This window comes from Muntiacus reevesi, chromosome 3 (genome assembly GCF_963930625.1).
Source record: "Muntiacus reevesi chromosome 3, mMunRee1.1, whole genome shotgun sequence".
NCBI lineage: Eukaryota > Metazoa > Chordata > Mammalia > Artiodactyla > Cervidae > Muntiacus > Muntiacus reevesi.
Genome location: NC_089251.1, coordinates 136160969 through 136180586, shown reverse-complemented (window position 1 = coordinate 136180586; position 19618 = coordinate 136160969). Strand labels below are relative to the sequence as shown.

At 34.1% G+C, this 19618-nt stretch overlaps 1 protein-coding gene across 2 annotated transcripts in view; it reads right to left on the bottom strand.

Annotated features, from left to right (window-relative positions):
• Window positions 1-19618, bottom strand: part of ERBB4 (erb-b2 receptor tyrosine kinase 4) — a 1213162-nt gene that overhangs the window by 738333 nt on the left and 455211 nt on the right. The gene's annotated exons all lie outside the window — the stretch shown is intronic.

Sequence of the window (19618 nt, the reverse complement as noted above, 5' to 3'; positions counted from 1 at the left end):
AGTTCTTAAAACATCATTAGTTCTTAATCATTTAACAGTTATGGAGTGTTCAACATAGGTCAATTAAGCACATAATACTTTGCTTGTAGTAATTCATTTAAAACTCATTACAATTCAAAAGGTAGGTACTATTAAATTTCATTTTCCAGATGAGTTAAATATTTTTCCCAAGTTCACTAGACCCGTAAATGTGGACTCAAACCATGCTATTGACTATGGAGCCCATGAACTTAAAAACAACATTATAATACTTATCTAATGCCACACTAAGGCAGTTTGATATTCTCTATGATATTTAGAAGAGCTTCCCTTGTGGCTCAGCTGGTAAAGAATCTGCCTGCAGTGTGGGAGATCTGGGTTTGATTCCTGGGTTGGGAAGATCCCCTGGAGAAGGAAAAGGCTACTCACTCCAGTATCCTGGCTTGGAGAATTCCATAGACTGTACCTATGGGGTCGTAAAGAGTTGGACACAACTGACTGACTTTCACTTTCACACATGATATTTAAAAAGCAGAAATCAAGTACTTTGCTAGAATATTTTGACTCTAAACTTGGGTAAGGAATTGTATTTTTAAACTTATGTTAAAAGACAGGGCACTATGATAGATTATCTATATTTTAGCTTTGCATTTGCCTGCCTTTGTGGATGATGACATTCTTATTGCAAAGAGGAAACCGAGTCTAAAACAGGTTTAGAAATTTGTTCAAGGTCAAAAAAGTAGAATTTATCAGACACCAAAATCCTTTGTCTTTTAAAAATATAGCATTTCTCAAAGTAATTTGGGACTAGAGTATTCCATTAGAAAATTCCCTAAAAAATAAGATTTAGATGACTTCTGATAATGCCACTGGCCCCAAAATATCTCCCTCAATAGAATCTCCTAAAACTTAAAAGTTCATGGGGAAAATCTAATATAAAAAATTCCACTGAGCTTCCACCTGTTGGAGCCTCATTACAGATCAGTTTATCCAATCATGCTATCTCTAAGTTTAGAGACCATCTACATTTGCGTTCAATGTTTCCCAAAGGGTGGTAAACAAGATAATTTCAGGTACATAGAGAACACTAAATAACACTGAATCACACTGTGTGAAAGTCCTTCTCTCTGATCACATCAATGAGAAAGTCCCAGCATGGCACCTCTGTATCTTTAACAAATCTCTAACTCCTGGCTATTGTCTTTTCCTACAGGAGAGAAAAAGAAATCCTCAGGCTCTGAGTCTTCGGCAGTCATGGTTTGTTTGGTTTTTTTTCCTTTGCATTGATGTTTTATTATTTTATATTTTTGCAGAAGATAATGGAGTTTCATTTTCAGTAGTAATATTAACTTGATTTTAAAATATATTTATTTATGTAGAAAAATGATTCAATTAAAATTCATAAGAAAATAAGAGTACAATTTCAGGTGGGTATGGCAAAAATTATGAAGACATTTTAACATTGACTAAAGCTGTAAAATACTGTCTTAATCTAGTTTTTTCATTTTACAAGAGAGAAATAGGAAACTCTGAGAGCTTAATTTGCACTGGATCTCACCATTAGAGAGTTTAGAGTCTAGGTTTTCTGTTTTCCCATTAACTGTTTGAAATAAACAGTGGCAGAAATGAGTCATGAATACATGTTTTAAGCAGGGAAAAATAAAGGCACAGCAAGAGCAAGAGTGACATGCAACTTTATTTGGAGGGTACCTAAAAGCAATTTAGGGACTCGATCTAGACATTAATCATTGAGCAACAGTTAGTCAAGAAAGAGTCATGAAATGTCAACTAACTCCAGTCAAAATGAAATCTAATAGTATGGTAGTTAATAAGTTTTAACCCTCCCAAGACAAACAACCTAAGTGTCTTAGGGTTTTAATAAAGACTCTGAGAGTGAAAAGCATTTAAGATCAAAGGAATAAAGTTTTAAAGAAAGATAAGTAGTGTGCTCAGAGGTCATGATAGAATTCCCTACACCATACTACAATACTCTGCAAATCCCTATTGGATAGAACCTGAGTAAAAATTTAAAAAGTTATAAAGGGACTTCAGAAGAAGATTTTGGATAAGGCTGTGATTCCAGAATCACATCAGCTACACCCAAACACCTTGTACTAAATCTATCACTGGAAGGTTAGCAATGTTAATATCTGTGGATTGAGAAGTCAAAGTATAACTGAACAGCACAGAGTATCTTCAGGGGAAGCAGCACTGATCTCCAAGTAAATTCAAAAAGACTGTGTTTTTTTCTACCAACACAAAACCCCGTTCCTCCCTTTCTGATCAATCTTGACCGAGTATCCTCCAGGAAAAGAGCAGAATTTTATGATGAAGACAGCATCGTACAGTTGAATGAATGTGAGATTTGGAGACAGATCTGGATTCCTGTCTGAGCTTCACCTTCCCACCACCAACCACCCCCACCCCCCGCACCGCCTTTAACTTTGACTGACTCTCCTGATGGTTCAGCAGGTAAAGAATCTGCCTACAATGCAGCAGACACAGAAGACATGGGTTCAATCCCTGGCTCAGGAAGATCCTCTGGAGAAGGGAAATGGCGACCCACTCCAGTATTCTTGCTTGGAAAATCCCATTGACAGAGGAGCCTCGTGGGCTACAGCCCAAAGTGTTGCAAAGAGCTGGACATGGCCGAGCAACTAAGCATGTTCTTTGCAAAACGTCAATAATAATGACAACGTCATTGGATTATCATGAATATAAAGTGAGAAACACTTAGGGAAGATAAGAGAATTAAACATTCATTGCTTGCCTCCAATGTGTCCAGCTTTTTAATCTTTTCTTTTTTGCTGCTTTGTGGTACCAATGGCTCAGTGCCTGAAGAATACAAGGTGTTCAATTAAGAGTTCCTGTCTATTTTCCCCATCTAACAAGGCACACCATTATATTGCTAGAATGTTCTAATTGTTGACAAAATTTTTATTTTAAGCCAAAATCTTTCCTCTTTTAACTTCTGCCTAATTTTGTCTTCTGGAACAACTCAAAACTAAGCCACTCCTTTTTCTATGAGAGCCCTTCAAATATCTGAAAACAATTATCATGTTTTTATTCAGTCCTCTCCTCACCAGGGTCAACACACCCACTTCTTTCAGTTGTTACTTTTAAAATGGGGATTTCTGGAAACATATTCTCCCAACTGCTTATTTTAGACACGGTCTAAGGCAATCAAATATATCCTTAAATTTATCCTTAAATTTAAATCCTGCCTTTATCTGAACATAGCAGTCCAAATGTAGTCTAAGAAAAGCTGTTGAATCAGTGCTGGGCAGCTTGCTGACCAATTCATTAGACCATCTTTTTAGAAGTATTTATGCTAGCAGGATACATGTTTATTGTTTATTTGTTTGTTTTATTTTCTTACATGCATCCTGAGGGAGGGTGCCAATACACATGGCATGATTATATAAATGGCATGGTTAAACAATCAAATATCATTAATACTAGATCTATTTTTGTTGGAGAACATTTTGTGACAATTTGGTTCAAAGTTTCCTTTTCAGTTAGCTACAGATAAAGTATGAATTCTATAATAAAAAAAATATAGAAGGCATTAATGGGGCTTAATTATCTATGAAGCTACACTTTGTTATGAGTTCTTGTCTTTAGGATGTTCTGAGCTTAAGTTCTGCGAGCTACTGATGCATGACCTGAGCAAGTCAGTTAACCTTTCTGTGACTCAGTGCCCTCATCAGTAAAACAGAAGTGTCCCCTTACTTCACTGGGGCAGTGAGAATCACTCAATTAAAAAGACACATTGTGCATAAACACAAAGATACAGAGGCAAAAGGTGCCTTATAAATCTTGAACAGAGGTGTCAGCATTTTTTAAGGTGAAGCTCTCCCACTCAAAAGATTAAAATTCTAAGCAATTTGAAAAGCACAGTGACATCCATTTAACACAAGCTTTGCTTCCCTGATAGCTCAGTTGGTAAAGAATCCACCTGCAATGCAGGAGACCAAGGTTCCATTCCTGGGTGAGGAAGATCCTCTGGAAAAGGGAAAGGCTATGCACTCCAGTAGCTGACTTATTTGAAAAGACCCTGATGCTGGGAAAGACTGAAGGCAGGAGGAGAAGGGGACAACAGAGGATGAGATGGTTGGACGGCATCAGCGACTCAATGGACATGAGTTTGGGTAAATTCCGGGAGTTAGTGATGGACAGGGAGGCCTGGCGTGCTGTGCTCCATGGGGTTGCAAAGAGTCGGACATGACAGAGTGACTGAACTGAACTGAACTGAACTCACTCCCATATTCTGGCCTGGAGAATTCTATGAACTAAAGAGTTGAACATGACTGAGTGACTTTCACTTTACTCATTAGTATATTTCTGCACTTCTGACTTCCTCTCAGGTCACCAAAATCTACCTTGTCCCAATATTTTATTTATTGCCTGCCCTTCTTTTCTTCCAAGTTATTAACATGGCCCATCTTTTTGTAAACAACACAACTTTCCTTTCACCATATTCCTCTTTATTTGCAGCACCCTTTAGTTAACTTGTCCCCTCTGCTTCCTTAGGAAGGACACTGGACTGCTGACCCCATGAGTGCTCACTCTTCCCTTACATCATACTTCATGGGAAGTAATACAACAGATGTTTCAATTGCCTCACTGAAACAGAACAAGAAATGGGAACAAAATGCCTACCTGAGTCACACTCCATCTGATTGTCCTTTGGCTGATAAGAAGGGAAACCAAAATGGGATTTTCCAGAACAGAGTTACCTGTGAATTTTGTCACCAGAAATGCTTTTATGAAAATTAGTTCCTGAAATGCAAATGCAGCTCCCCATCTTGATTGTAAATGTATTATAATTAAATTCAGCAAACATAAAGTTAAGCTAAGCTACATCTCTTAGAAAGACAACTAGGTTATTGTCCCCAAAGACTTAAGCACAACCAATCATTTGATGAGCTTAACTTTTTGTTTGCTGAACCTAACTACAGAGGTTGAAATAAATGCAACAGTCACCTGGTCTTTGCAAATTAAATCCTGATAAATGCTTCATTCCCTGGCTACTCACCTGGCTGACATTTGACTGAGTTCTGATGGTGTACCTCAGGAGGGGTGCAAAGCACATTTGCATTAAGTCTTCCTGAAAAATTGACAAATTCAAGAAATCTGTCACTAGATATCTTGAGCCACAACTGGCTTTCCTTCCTTTATGTCCTTTCATCTAGGACACCATATTTGCCTAAGTACTCATATCTGACATCTTAAGAGTCTTTTTGACTACTTGATGCACAACCTCTATATTCAGTTAGTTACTAAGCTCTATTAAATCTATTTTCACAATGATTATTGAATATATCTCATGTTTCCAATTGTCACTGCAATCAATTGAGTCCAGGGTCTCATCAACCTAACACTCAAAAACTTCAGATATTGAAATAACTCCACCCAGCTGCAAGACTGAGTTCCCAAATAATACTGTCATACTCATAACAGACTTTGTCTTAAAGGCTCACTACAATTGGGCCCGGATCTACCTTTTATACCTAAACATACTACCACTTCCAGGTTTCTGCTGCATCTCAAGGCTTCCCTCTATGTCACAGATTATTTTTTCTTATTTTTGTTTATTTTAGACACTGCCTTTGTACAGTGAATAAAAATTGGAGGAGATTTTCCAAGTGGAAGTAGACCTAGAATTTTTTCTCTATTGTTTTATAATTACTATTATTTTTAAGAGCTAACTTGAATCTTATTTCCTCTATGAATTTTTAAAAAGACTTTATTTACTGTTTTCTGTTTGGAGTTTAGGCTTACAACAAAAGTGAGAGGGAAAGAGAGATTTCTCATATATCCCATGTACCCACACATGCATAATTTCCTCTGTTACCAATATCACTCACAGAATTTTTTTTAAAACCAAGGGATGAACCTACATCATTACATCAGTCTCTCAAAGTCAATAATTTACCTTAGAATTCATTATTGCTCTTTCATATTTCATGGATTTGAACAAAAGTATAATGACATAATTACTAAAGTATGTGAAAGTATACAAAAGTACTATACTAATCGTTATAATGTCATACGGAATGTTTAGACAGTCCTAAAAATCCTCCATGATCTGCCTATTTGTCTCTCCCTACCTCTCCCTAGCATCCCTCCCCCATCCCAAGAACCAATGATTTATTTATTGTCTCCATAGTTTCGCTTTTTCCAAAAAAGCATATAGTTGAAATCATATAGACATCTTACCATCCTGGATATTCTGTTCTATTTTTTCAGTCTTCGTTCTCCTTGTTTTTCAGTTTTTCAGAATTCTGCTGATGTATCCTCTAGCTCAGAAATTGTTTCCTCATCCATGTCCAATCTACTAATAAGCCCATCAAACACATTCTTCAGTTCCACTACACTGCTTTTTTTCTCTCTCTCTCTCTCTAGCATTTCTTTTTGGTTCTTTCTTAAGATTTCCATCTCTCTTCTTAGACCATCTGTTCTTATACATTGTCTACTTTATTTACTAGAACACTTAGCATATCAACCATAGCTGTTTTAAATTCCCAATCCCCATCTGTCTGCCATGTCTGCTTCTTCAATATATGTTTTTGTCTTTTGGTATGCCTTGTAACTTTTCTTGATAGAAATGATGTAACAGGTAAAAGGCGGTGGTGTAAATAGTTCTTTAGAATGTGGTGAGGAGATAGTAAGTGTTCATCAGTCCTATGATGAGGTTTCAGTCTTTTACTGAGCCTATGCCTCCCAACTACGAACTTCACAAATGTTTCTCAGTTTTTTATCTCATCCCTTTGGTGATCCAGGTCCAGAATGGCTAGAATCAGGTGGAGTTGTGTATTTCTCTTCTCCATAGTAGTTAGACTCTGATAATATCTAGCTTCACGGGTGACGCCAGTGGTAAAGAACCTGCTTGCTAGTGCAGGAGACACAAGAGACCCAAATAGGATCCCTGGGTTGGGAAGATCCCCTGGAGAAGGAAATGACTACCCACTTCACTATTCTTGCCTGGAGAATCCCATGGACAGAGTAGCCTGGCAGGCTGCAGTCCACAGGGTCACAGAGAGTTGGACAGAACTGAAGCCACTTAGAATGCATGCAAGCATCTAGCAGGGAAGGCTCTAGTTAACGAATTTCCCCTGAGGGCAAGCCCTGTTAAGAAGAATGGTGTGCATTTCAAAATAGTTCCTTTGCTCCTCACCCCTCTAGAGGTTGAAACAGATTCCTCTCCAATATTTACTGTGGAAATTTGATTGACGGTCTGGCAGTAAAACCCACAGTATTGTGGAGACTAACCTATGACTGGGTACTCCTGAAAAGTGGTTGATTTTTCAGCCTCTTCAGTTTTCTATTTGTTGTTGGGACAGAATGGTGACACCCAAACTCCTCATATGTGGAACAGGTAACCATTTCTATGAATATTTTTGTGACACCTGCCCCACACACATTTAAATACATACTATTCAGTCATTCATTATTTATCTTATACTTTGGTGTGTGTGTGTATGCCAAGCAGTGTGCTAAGTACTGGGAATATAAAGAAGGATAAAATGTAGTCCTTGATTTTACAGGATTACCATTCTGGGAATGTTTATGACATTTACTCCCTGAAGTACTCTTTTAGCATTAAGTTTGGGGTTAAGGACTGTTAACTTATAGCTCTATACTTCTGTGTAAAACACAGTACAAGGTCAGGGAACTAGGTTCTCTCATACCATGTGGCCAAAAAATTAAAAAAAAAAAAAGAATAAATTCTTAGAAGATGTATGATTTTCCCAAAGGGAAGGGTGGAAAGGCATTCCAGAGAGGAAGGAAACTGCATGCAAAAGCACAGAGACTTTACTTATAAAGAGTATTTGCATATAAGGGATCGTGTCAATGAAGACGGTCTCAGGTACTCAAGGCAGGCGATAAAGAAGATACTTAAAGTTGTGATGGCTGTGGCTTTGTTCTTCACACAGCAGAGGCAGCAAACTGACTGCTTACCCACCCATTAGGGTGTTTTTTTTTAATAAAGAGCATAAATTTTAATTTTTGTTGGTTTGATTTGTATCATACATGAATATACTCCTAAATGAAAGAAGAAAAAGCAACTATAAATGGATTGAATGACAACACTTTCTGTCTGATTAACACAATGTCAGTGTGAGGTCAAAAGGTGAGAGGGGCTTCTGCTGCATCAACACTGGGTGAGTTATTTCTCACTCCTCATCCATTAGGTTTTCGTGTATGAGTGTAAATTAAATTTCTCATGTTTCTACTATAGGAAGTATATTTATTTTTAGCCAAATCATTTCCTGGAACATAACATGAAAGACTCTATAGATTCTACAAAGAAACTAGGGAAAGGGACTTCAATTAGAAATGTAAATATTGTAAAAAAAAAAAAAAAAAAAAAAGGTGATTTATTTTCCTAATTGGTTATCAAGAACAAAAGAATTCACTTTTATTGTTATTCAATTTACTTATGTATTCATTCCACAAATATTTGCCTAGCAGCCACTCTATGACAGACATTGGGTAATGTTTAAAATTCTTCAGCAAACTAGATGTGGCCCTTGTCCTCAAGCTATTTATTATATAGAACAGAAGGAAATTAAATACGTAAATAATTGTCATAGTGAAAGTGCTACAAAATAGCATGGGTGCTATGAATGTAATAATGGGAGAAATTCAGTAAGATATGGGAGTCAGTAAAGCGTCCCTGAAGAAACCATTTTTAAAAGGAGATTTAAAATTGAACAGACTTAGCCTGAGTAGGAATAAAGACATGTTTCTATGTGTACTGGTGGGGAGGAAGTCTGAGCATGAAAGGGCAAATGTTTTAGATTTGAATACAAAAAGGGTGTTGGCTATAATTGAAAGATGAACATGGGTTTTAACGCCATCAGTGACAGCAGAAGACAAGATTTATAGGCAGGGACCAGAAAATATAGGAATAAAATAATTTTTACCACTGTCTTCAGAGGATGGGAAGCTTTAAGAAAGAAAGTAAAGCCACTCAGCATATAGTCCATATTTGCTTGTACTTCACACTGTATTTCTTTCATGAACTCTTCCCAGTGATTCACTGATATCTCATTAATTTTTTTTTTTTATGATTGCTTCCCAGTGCTTCCATGAGATACCATCTTGATTGTTGAAACAACTTTCACTCATTATGTACAGACTTTTTACATTTTTAGCTATTGATTTCCTCTTAAAAAAACAACAAAGTGTTTGTCTCGTAATTTCACCTTTCTGAAAATACAAAATCACTACCACCCAAGTTGAACCTTTAAAAAAGCTTTGTAAAAATATATTGTCAAATTCAGAGCACAGCTCAACTGTCACCGTCTAGAGACTCAAAGAAGGAAGGAAGAAATCCAACAGTTACAAAAGCCACCTCTTACTAAGGGGTTACAGGTGCTAAGCACCCTGATTGACACTTCTATTTTTGGAAACAAATGTGGCACCAAATTTTTAAAGAACATTTACTTCAATGTTTGATTACATATTTTGATTTTCAGATAGAAATTTAATAGTAGTGATTTCAAAGAGGCTTAAATTTACTAAAACAAATACCTCAATTTTTATCACTTTCATTATATATTTTAACATAGTATTTTATATAGTCATATGGGTTCAAATTACGGATCAGAAGAAATAACTACAGTGTTTAAAATGGAAACATTTTCGCATTTTATTTTTACACTTTTGACCTTTAGATTATGTTCTATGAGACTGAAGAGAGAGATCTTTAAAATTGATTTGGTCTTGTACAAATTTGTTCAAGTTTAAGCCTGTCTTTTTTGAAAGAAAACAGTGTTCCCTTTTAAGGATCAGAAAAATATAAAGCTAATGAAATGTTCATAATTATGATTTTCTTAAAAAGGTTTTATTTGATTATATTCTACTGTTTGGAATTTAGAATTAAAAGGTAGCCCATTGCCAAATGTCCCTGAAGTGAAATGAAGTGTCGTGTCTGACTCTTTGCCACCCCATGGACTGTAACCTGCCAGACTCCTCTGTCCATGAAATTCTCCAGGCAAGAATACTGGAATGGGTTGCCACTCCCTTCTCCAGGGAATCTTCCCAATCCAGGGATCAAACCCAGGTCTCCTGTGACTCCTGCGTTGCCAGTGAATTCTTCACTGTCTGAGGCACCAGGGAAGCCCTAGTTAGTTTTTAAAACTTACATAAATACCATTTGCTCTCTCTCTTTGAACCAAGGTCTTTGCTAAAAAGGTGAAGAAATAACCTTTATACATTCAGTTTTTCTGAGCAAACAGTATCTAAGTACCATAGAGCAAGATGGGTTTGTCACTTGCATTTTTTTCTAATTAAGGTTAAGACAAGCTTATAAATTCATTATACTCACCATTTAAGCCAAATTTAAATACCTTAAATTCCAGAAATATAAAGAAACATTTTGCATCTGCTTAGTATCTTAACAAATTCATTTTTAATTTAAGTTTATTTGCAACAAGGGCATTTTCTCCTTGAAAATGTATTACAATTTAGGGAGTTAAGAAACTTCTATTAAACAGTTTTATTTTTAATAATATTTTCTTAGAGACATTACATAGGGGTAGTATATTATGCTAATCTGACTCAATTCTAGAAAATTCTAGCTCATTAATATATTTATGTTAATATTAGTATATGTGTATAAATAGTCACTAATTTAGATTTATTATATATAATTGCATATGTAATAGCATTATAAACTATACTGTTCTAGTTCATATTTCTGTTTTCCAAAATTTCTTCAAATATAAATATCAATTTCTATCATATGTATATCTTTTTTAAAGATACTATGGCATTTTTATGTCTGATATTTTTAAGATATAGAGAAAATTGTCAAATACATATGAATATATATATCATTTAATTTTCACTTAAATAATTAAGAGAAAAGTTTCAAAAATATGTTCATATAACTGCCAAAGTGAGAATATAAACACATTTTATTTTTTGATTTTTCATGTAGAGCTGCTAAAAAGCATCAGGATTTTGAATCAATGCATATTCTCAGATTAAACAGTATTTATCCTCTGAGGAAACATATAAATATATATATTAAATATATATTTTATACACATAAATATATAAATATAAATATATTTATATAAATATTTTATATATTGAATATATATATATATATTTCCTGGCCAAGTGTAAATTATATAGCTTTTACAATTGCAATACAAGTTCTATGATTAGATTTAGTACAAAATCAAGTTTCAATTTAAAAGCCAGCTGTAAATATATACATACAAAATTGCATATGTAGTTTGCTTAACAGTCTTAGAAATAGCTTTCAGAAACTATCAAAGCCTAGAAAATTCCATTTAACCCAGAATGTCTGCTTTGTCCCAACAAACATGTTAAAACACTATTTTCTAGACTTTATTTTTAATATCCTCTATCTCTTCCAGCTAAAATTTCATCATCTAAATACAAATAATATGCTACATTTTACCACAAATGTTGTTTTACAGAAAATTCAAACAAAAAGAGAAATTAAATAAAAAGCTAGAACATCATATCCTATTCTAACACTTGTTGAAATGACAGGCATTCCTTGAAAGTGTAATTTCTTTGAACCTCATGAGTGCTAGTTCTAAATATTTTGAATGTTGTACTTCATGGTCTTTTCTTGCCCTCTGTCCCAAGTAGTGATACAGGGGGAAAAAAAAAAAATCACTATTCTGTTAAATGAGTAAAAAATTTCAGGATACAAACACTTGATATAGGACTCTCACTTATTTGTCCATCATTTAGTAGAGATACAAATATAACATATTTATCTTATAAAACTATTCAGGGAAAATTAAATTCAGGCTTGTTATCCCTAATATATAATCCAATTGAAATGTGTGTACAATTGAAATAGATATGCTGACTTAGAAAGTATTACCCTTATATTATCTTTTAGGTAAATGTGAATATATGTGGACCCACCTTTATTATGCCACAGATATTTAATTAAATGGTGTTTTCCTCTCCAACTTTTAATGCTTTTAGAATATCACTACTTTTCTCATTCTGTTTCCAATCAATATCCTCAACAAAATTTCACAGAAGTCATTCTATCTGGTATTTAATTATCTAAAAACAAATACAATTAGGCAGTAATAGCTCCATTTTTTCTTTTTTTAATAGCCTCACTGCACATGTGCATCTTGCTGGATCTTAGTTCCCTGACCAGGGATCAAACTCATGTTTTTGGCAGTGAAAGCATAGAGCCCTAACCACTGGACTGCCAGGCAATTCCCAATAGTTACTATTTAAGAAAACTATTCAACAAATCATTTTCTAACTCAAAGAAATAAAGTATTCTATAAATTATCTATTTTAAGGATGAGCTTTTCAGTGTAGGGTTTTGCTAAATCATACTACACAGCCAATAGCTTAGCCCAGGCAGAGTTCAGTGTGAGTGAACAGGATATGGAAACAACACAAAACAAATATAAACCCCCTCCACACACAGTTGGATTTAATTTTAGTCATCTGCTTTGAACTGCCAGAGGGGAATAAAAGATACATCCTAAGGCTAGAAGTAGGACGAAATGTAAATATTTCAGAATTTTATATTGAACACAATAGTTGTTCAGTCTTACTGGAAACAGCTAAGAAACAGATGAAAGCAGGATTGCTTGCTGCAACTTGAAACTCATTATTGCTCTGCATCATCCCTGATTTATTGTATCAAAGCCATGCTAGTGAAGCCAAGGTCTTAGCTTTCAGTGAAGCAGTCACCACCTTGCATTCTGTTAGCTACAGATGTATCTGCTGTTCTGCAAATATTTGTCCTTAGTCAGAAGAGTAACTATGTGCAAGTATAAGAATGAAGTAATGTAGGTCCATCCTTATACCTGAAAAATGTATACATATACTTATATATATATGTGTGTGTGTGCATAGTAAAAAAGTATGATAGTTCCATAGCATTATAAAATATTAATGATTAACTAAAAGACAAAGATGACATTTGGATTTAAGAATAGGACATTTTCTTTAGTAAAGAAAAATGAATGATTATATGATTTCTATAAAGAAATAAAACTGGAGTTTTATTTTAGAAAGACAGTTCTAGATGGCACTATTTCTTATATATTAAATAAAACTCTTTATAGCTCTGTCAACTATACGATAAAAGAAGATTTTTTTTCCAAAATCTGTTGCATTCCAACTGCAACATGTGTTATTCATTATCTGAGAACAGATACCTTTAAAATCTTTTTGCTTTAAAAAACTATACTTTCTTATTTTTTTCAAAGTCATTGCCTTTTGCTACCAATAACAAAATATTAATGCTGCTCTTTGGAAAGAAGTCTTAACTTATCAGTTTATTTTATTTCTTTTTCAGTAATAAAACATATGTTTAATCATTAAGATTTAAGCTTTCTTAAATGATTTAAGCAGCACACAGAAGTCTAATGAATTACTGACACTGTAATATTCCAGGTCAATGGATCAAGTGCTAAATAAATTGATCTCTTCATCGCTACTTAAAACACACATTTTCCTGACCCAATCAAAAAATGGACCAAATAACTAATAGACATTTCTCCAAAGAAGACACACAGATGGCTAACAAACACATGAAAAGATGCTCAACATCACTCACTATCAGAGAAATGCAAATCAAAACAACAATGAGGTACCATCTCATGCCAATCAGAATGTCTGCTATCAAAAAGTCTACAGGCAATAAATGCTGGAGAGGGTGTGGAGAAAAGGGAACCCTCTTACACTGTTGGTGGGAATGCAAACTAGTACAGCCACTATGGAGAACAGTGTGGAGATTCCTTAAAAAAATTGGAAATAGAACTACCATATGACCCAGCAACCCCACTGCTGGGCATACACACCAAGGAAACCAGATCTGAAAGAGACACATGCACCCCAATGTTCATCGCAGCACTGTTTATAATAGCCAGGACATGGAAGCAACCTAGATGCCCTAGATAAGGAAGCTGTGGTACATATACACCATGGAATATTACTCAGCTATTAAAAAGAACATATTTGAGTCAGTTCAATTGAGATGGATGAAACGGGAGCCTATTATACAGAGTGAATTAAGCCAGAAAGAAAAACACCAATACACTATATTAACACATATATATATGGAATTTTTTAATAAAATTGTTTTACAGATTTTTATTACTCATACTTTTCAACAACCTTGTGAATATGTGAACAACATTAACTTAAAATGTAAACAGGGAAGAAATATCTTGGGCATAACAAGCTAAATGACTCCTATTCATATAAATAGATTTTTATAGTCCTCACATCCTCATGAATTATTATTTTTTTCATTTTTTTTTATTAGTTGGAGGCTATTAAATGGCATTTACCATAAATTGGTAACGACCAATTTGGTCGTTAAGATGGTAACGACAACACTTTATGAGAGACAGCAAAAGAGACACAGATATAAACAAGAGTCTTTTGGACTCTGTGGGAGAAGGTGAGGGTGGGATGATTTGAGAGAATAGCATTGAAACATGTATATTACCAGATGTGAAATAGATGACCAGTTCAAGTTCAGTGCATGAAATAGGGCACTCAAAGCTGGTGCACTGGGACAACCCTGAGGGATGGGATGGGGTGGGAGGTGGGAGCGGGGTTTGGGATGGGGGACACACGTATACCGTGGCTTATTCATATCAACGGATGGCAAAAACCACCACAATATCATAAAGTAATGAGTCTCCAATTAAAATAAATTAATTAATTTTTAAAAACTACACGTTTTCCAAAGCAATTCACAAACAACTGAATTCAAGCCACAAATTAAAAGCAATCACCTATTATAACAATGGTTGCAGACAGATATTAACAGTCCTTATATATACTCTACATTATTCATCACATTGCTTTACACTTATTTGGCACTTAAAACTTACCTGCTCCAAGTAAATATATAAAACGGAGAAAATACATTTAAAGTACAAAAGCTAGCAGGTCAGGCATCCTGTTAGAAGCTCTCAGTTATAGCATGCAGGCAGCAGCAAGAAAGACCAATGGGATGACAAAGGAGAGATATTGGCAAGAATTTTAATGAGGGTAAAAGGTCTAATAGTTCATTCCCATTACTTGCTATACTTGGTTTTGTTGTAGAGAGTTCACAAAATGTAAGACAATAGCAAAAAATCTGTGATTTTTATGCCTTGCTGTTTTCTATTATAAGTCTTAACCCTGTGACAGTGATAAAATACATAGTAAATAAGTTTTAGGGCCTTTTTCTAGCCAACTATGCAGTATCTCAAGGGTCTAATGTTAAACACTATCAACTACATTTTTTTTTCCCAAGAAGAAATATAAAAGCCCAAGGTTACAACAAAGCTAGGTGAAAAGGTGCATCTAGGGATAAACACTGGGTTTGATACAATAAAATAATCTTGAAAGAATGCATTTTAAAGTATTTTAATAACATATATTGAACAAAGATTAACAAAGTAGGTACAAAACATTACGGAGTTTTATTTTTTGGGGGTATTATATACAGACGCATCTTCAATCCAATTTAAATGGTCCACTTTTGTGATGTCCTTGAGATCTTGGGAGATATACTAGATAGGATATTTTAGTAACAGTAAAAGAAAACAAACCTACCTAGTTTAAGAAAAAAAAAGGGAAATAACTTCAAAGTTACTAACAAGTTCCAAGGTATCCTATGGACTCAATGGCTGGGATGCAATCAATCTTCAGAAGCAGACTGGCAGCTGCCCTCACTGTTAGTTTGGGTTGAATGATCTCTTTCCCTGGTCTCTATGTCAGATTCAGTGTGTTGGCTCTATTCTGTTGTTTGCACAGCTATTACACTCAAAAAACCAAAATACAAAAAATTAAAAGAAAAAAAACAACTGAGTTCCGGTACCCAAGTGGTCAAGAAGCTAACTGATAAAAAACAATGTTCTTTGTCACAATTCCAAATCTTCATTGGGAATTGATTCTGATTGACCCAGCCTGTGTCTTATGTCCAAACATCTGACCTGTGAGCTGTCACACTGAAATATTAATAACATGAGGAGAGTCCCACAAACTCATCTAGAGAATATATCCCATATGAAATAATGATTTATAATTAAGAATAATTAAAGTACTTAGGATAACATATTTTTCCATTCAACAAATAATGAAAAGCTACAAAACGTTAGACAGTGTTCTAAACACTGAGTATTCAGATAGTAAAAGAGATAAACAGAGTGATGGTTAACCTGCTTTCATGAATCACAGACATTAGAGTGGTTTCATACAAAACAAAACAAGGAAAAAAACAAAACACTATAACCTTGCTAGATAGAGATGAAAATAAGGATGGGAAATATTTTTAAAGCAAAGATAATTTCTTAAGTTCTTAATGACAACATAAATTTCAAAATGGAATTCAAAATCCCTATCTATGACGTCTTTCTAAACACATTGTAGATATGGACCATTCTTAAAAGAAGGAACACTGCATACCTCTATAAGTGGGTGAACGCATTACAGTTATATGTAAACATATATGAGGGTTATATAAGCCATAGGATAAGTTAATTAAAGTTCCCAATTCACTCATACAATTCAAAATTTATAAAAAATGATAACATAATGTAAAATAACTATTAATAGATTTCCTTTACATGAACTCTACTTCTTGCAAGGTTTCAATATTGTACAGATTATGTATTTTCTAGGAAGCAAGCTACTAAGAACACAAATGAATTCCATTTTATGTTAAATGGAAAGCTCTCATATTGTAAGGTGCAGTTAGAAATAATAGCTCATCCAATGTAGTAGTATGATGATTTCAGCTAACAAGATTAGATTCAGAGCTCATGAAAATAAGCAGTTAAGATTTTATACTGAATTTACCAAAAAAACAGAGGATGGGACATGCTGAGAATTTTGACCTTGGACCACTTCTTGGGCTAATACAGGTCTGTCTCCCTTCACTCTTCCATCTAATCCCTAAACGCTAGTTTACCATTTGGGTGCTGATGCCATTGGGTGCTGGGTGCCATTTGGGTGCTACATATTTATCTATAGTACCAAGATCTCAATCTCTCCAACTTCATACTTTATTCCACCCCACAGTATATCTTTATCCACACTACCCTGTAAGCTCCATGAGAGGAAGAGCGCTATTTGATTCGTTTGAGTGCACATGTCTAAAATCTAAAGCAGTAACAGCAGGTACACATTTGACTCTGACTTAGGGCCTTCTTTCTAAGCCTTAACTTATACTAAACCCACTGGAATGTCTTCTCACCCGCCTGCATTGTGAGCCCCTATTCATTTTTTCATGACTCAATCCAGGCACATCTCTGCTGAAGTCTTTCCTGAATCCTTAGAATTGCCTATTCCTTTCTGTGTTCAGCACCCACACTTACAATTAATACAAGACCATACCTTCATTATGACTCTGATTTCTTATTTCTGTATTGTCAACTACAAAATTTTGTATTTGCACATAAATGTATATATGCACACACACTCATAGATACAATAACTATATATTACAAATCTGTAACACTCTATAAGACTGCAATATTATTGAAGCCAAGGACAATAGATAACTTGCTATTGTATCTTTGGGCTAAGACTATTTGTTGAGTGAATGGTATACAGCACAATTAGAAATGATGATTTTCCAAAGGAACAAAAGATATAAGTGAAACAAAAAAAACAGTGTCACTAGTAAGCCAAAAACAAAAAGAAAACCTATTACCGTTACTGTTAAATAGATTAAAACCAAGATATTTTCATGAGTTTATAGTATAAAGCTTACATGAATTTTTAGAGGTGCTTCTTAGAAGCCAATAATTACATTTTTAAACAAACAACCTATTTCTTGTTCCAAGTATAAACCTTTAGTCCCCCTTATTTTTTTCTTTATAAAATCTGTTAATTTTACTAATTTTTTTTTAACTTCAAAATATTTTCTGAAAAAGTAGAATATCCAACAGTATAGACCATGATGCTCAAAGATTTATATGCTACTTTCATATTTCTAAGATTAAGTCAATTTTCAATCATTCTATTTTGCAATCTTAAAAGAGACCAAGAACAATAAAATTATAAAATATATAATAATCAAGATAATTTTATATTATTTAAAGACTCTCACTTACAATACTGATGCTATCACTTTTTAAGCAGTGAAATCTAGTTCCATATAAAGCAAGAGAAATACAAGAAGAAAAACTAAGACCTCAGATTGCCTTTTAAAATTTTATTATATTATTCTGTTCTAAAAGATCATTTAACCTAGTTTCCCTGTTTTTTAATTCATCTCTCAGTTTTTCCTTTTCTATAATATCACTGAGTTTCTTGGCATTTCTAACTAAATCTACAAATCTATAGTATTTGCTACCAAGTTTTAATTTTGATTTTAAAGAATATAGCTTATCTGAAAATAATCAAGACAGATTAGAAAGCTGCAAGCAAATTTTAATAATTAATACCCATATGCACTCCTTCAAAGAAGTTTTTCTAGGACAGGTGTACCTGTTCATTTCTCGAAACAATATTGCAAAACAGAAAAAAAAAAGCTATTATTTTAAGGTCTTCTCACTCAAGGATTGAGATACATTTTACTATCTACTCTTGATAAACAAAGATGTCATAATTAAACATCATAGTTAATACAAACTACAGAACTTGTAGAATTAGATTTCTAGCAATCAAACAACAGAATATAGAAACACCTTAACTCCCTATATCAATAATAGTATGACAGTCATTTTAAAAGCAGATACTGTAAGTCTCATAGTGTTACTTAAGTTTTGAAGTGGTACATATTCTGAGGTTGTTATCATTTCTAGACATGTTTATTGCATTCAAACTATTTCAAAATCATTATTTTTTACTTCTTGTCTAAGTATAGAATTATTAAAATTATCACAGTTCTCTAAATAATTTACCATCTACTAAATAGTTTACAGAATCAGTATTCAAAGCATTATTCATATTTTCATATAAATAAGACAGTGCTCCTGAGAAGTATGTAAATATTACTGAAAATAAGACTGAGTATATTCTAGGAATGCTATTATTTAAAATATATCCTATTAATTCTTATATAAAGAATAAATTATCAGTTTTACAAAATGCCACATCCTCATCTCACTTTGTCAAAGTTCCTTTGAAATTCAGATTTTCCTATACTTTTCCAGTTGAAGTAAAACTTAAGAAACTGCAGGCATTAAGTACTAATAACAGGAATAACAAGTAAGGATAAATGAGAATCAAAACAAGTCTGGGAAAGGACTTGTTGTCCCTGGGTGATGTCATATGTGTGTGTTTGCAATTACATGCACACATATGTCAACTTATATATATCTATGTGTGATTTTCTACTAGTCTACTTTAAATAATTTGTTGGTTTTCAAAAACAGATGTCACTTTTCTTCTAAAATTAACAGTATTACTCTCATTATGGTGATATAAAATAGTTTAAAAATTCCAAAGTGACAGAAAGGGGCAGAAAAGGAAATGACTAGCTAAAGTCACCAATTCTTATCTGACTGGTCCTCTGACTCTCCTAGTCCACAGCCTACAGTTTTCCTCTCGGCTGACATTCAGAAAAAGACACACCCGCTGGAAGTCATCGCCTACACTCTGACAGAATCCTTCATCAATCTTAGGACAGCAGTATTTGTCCTAAACTCAA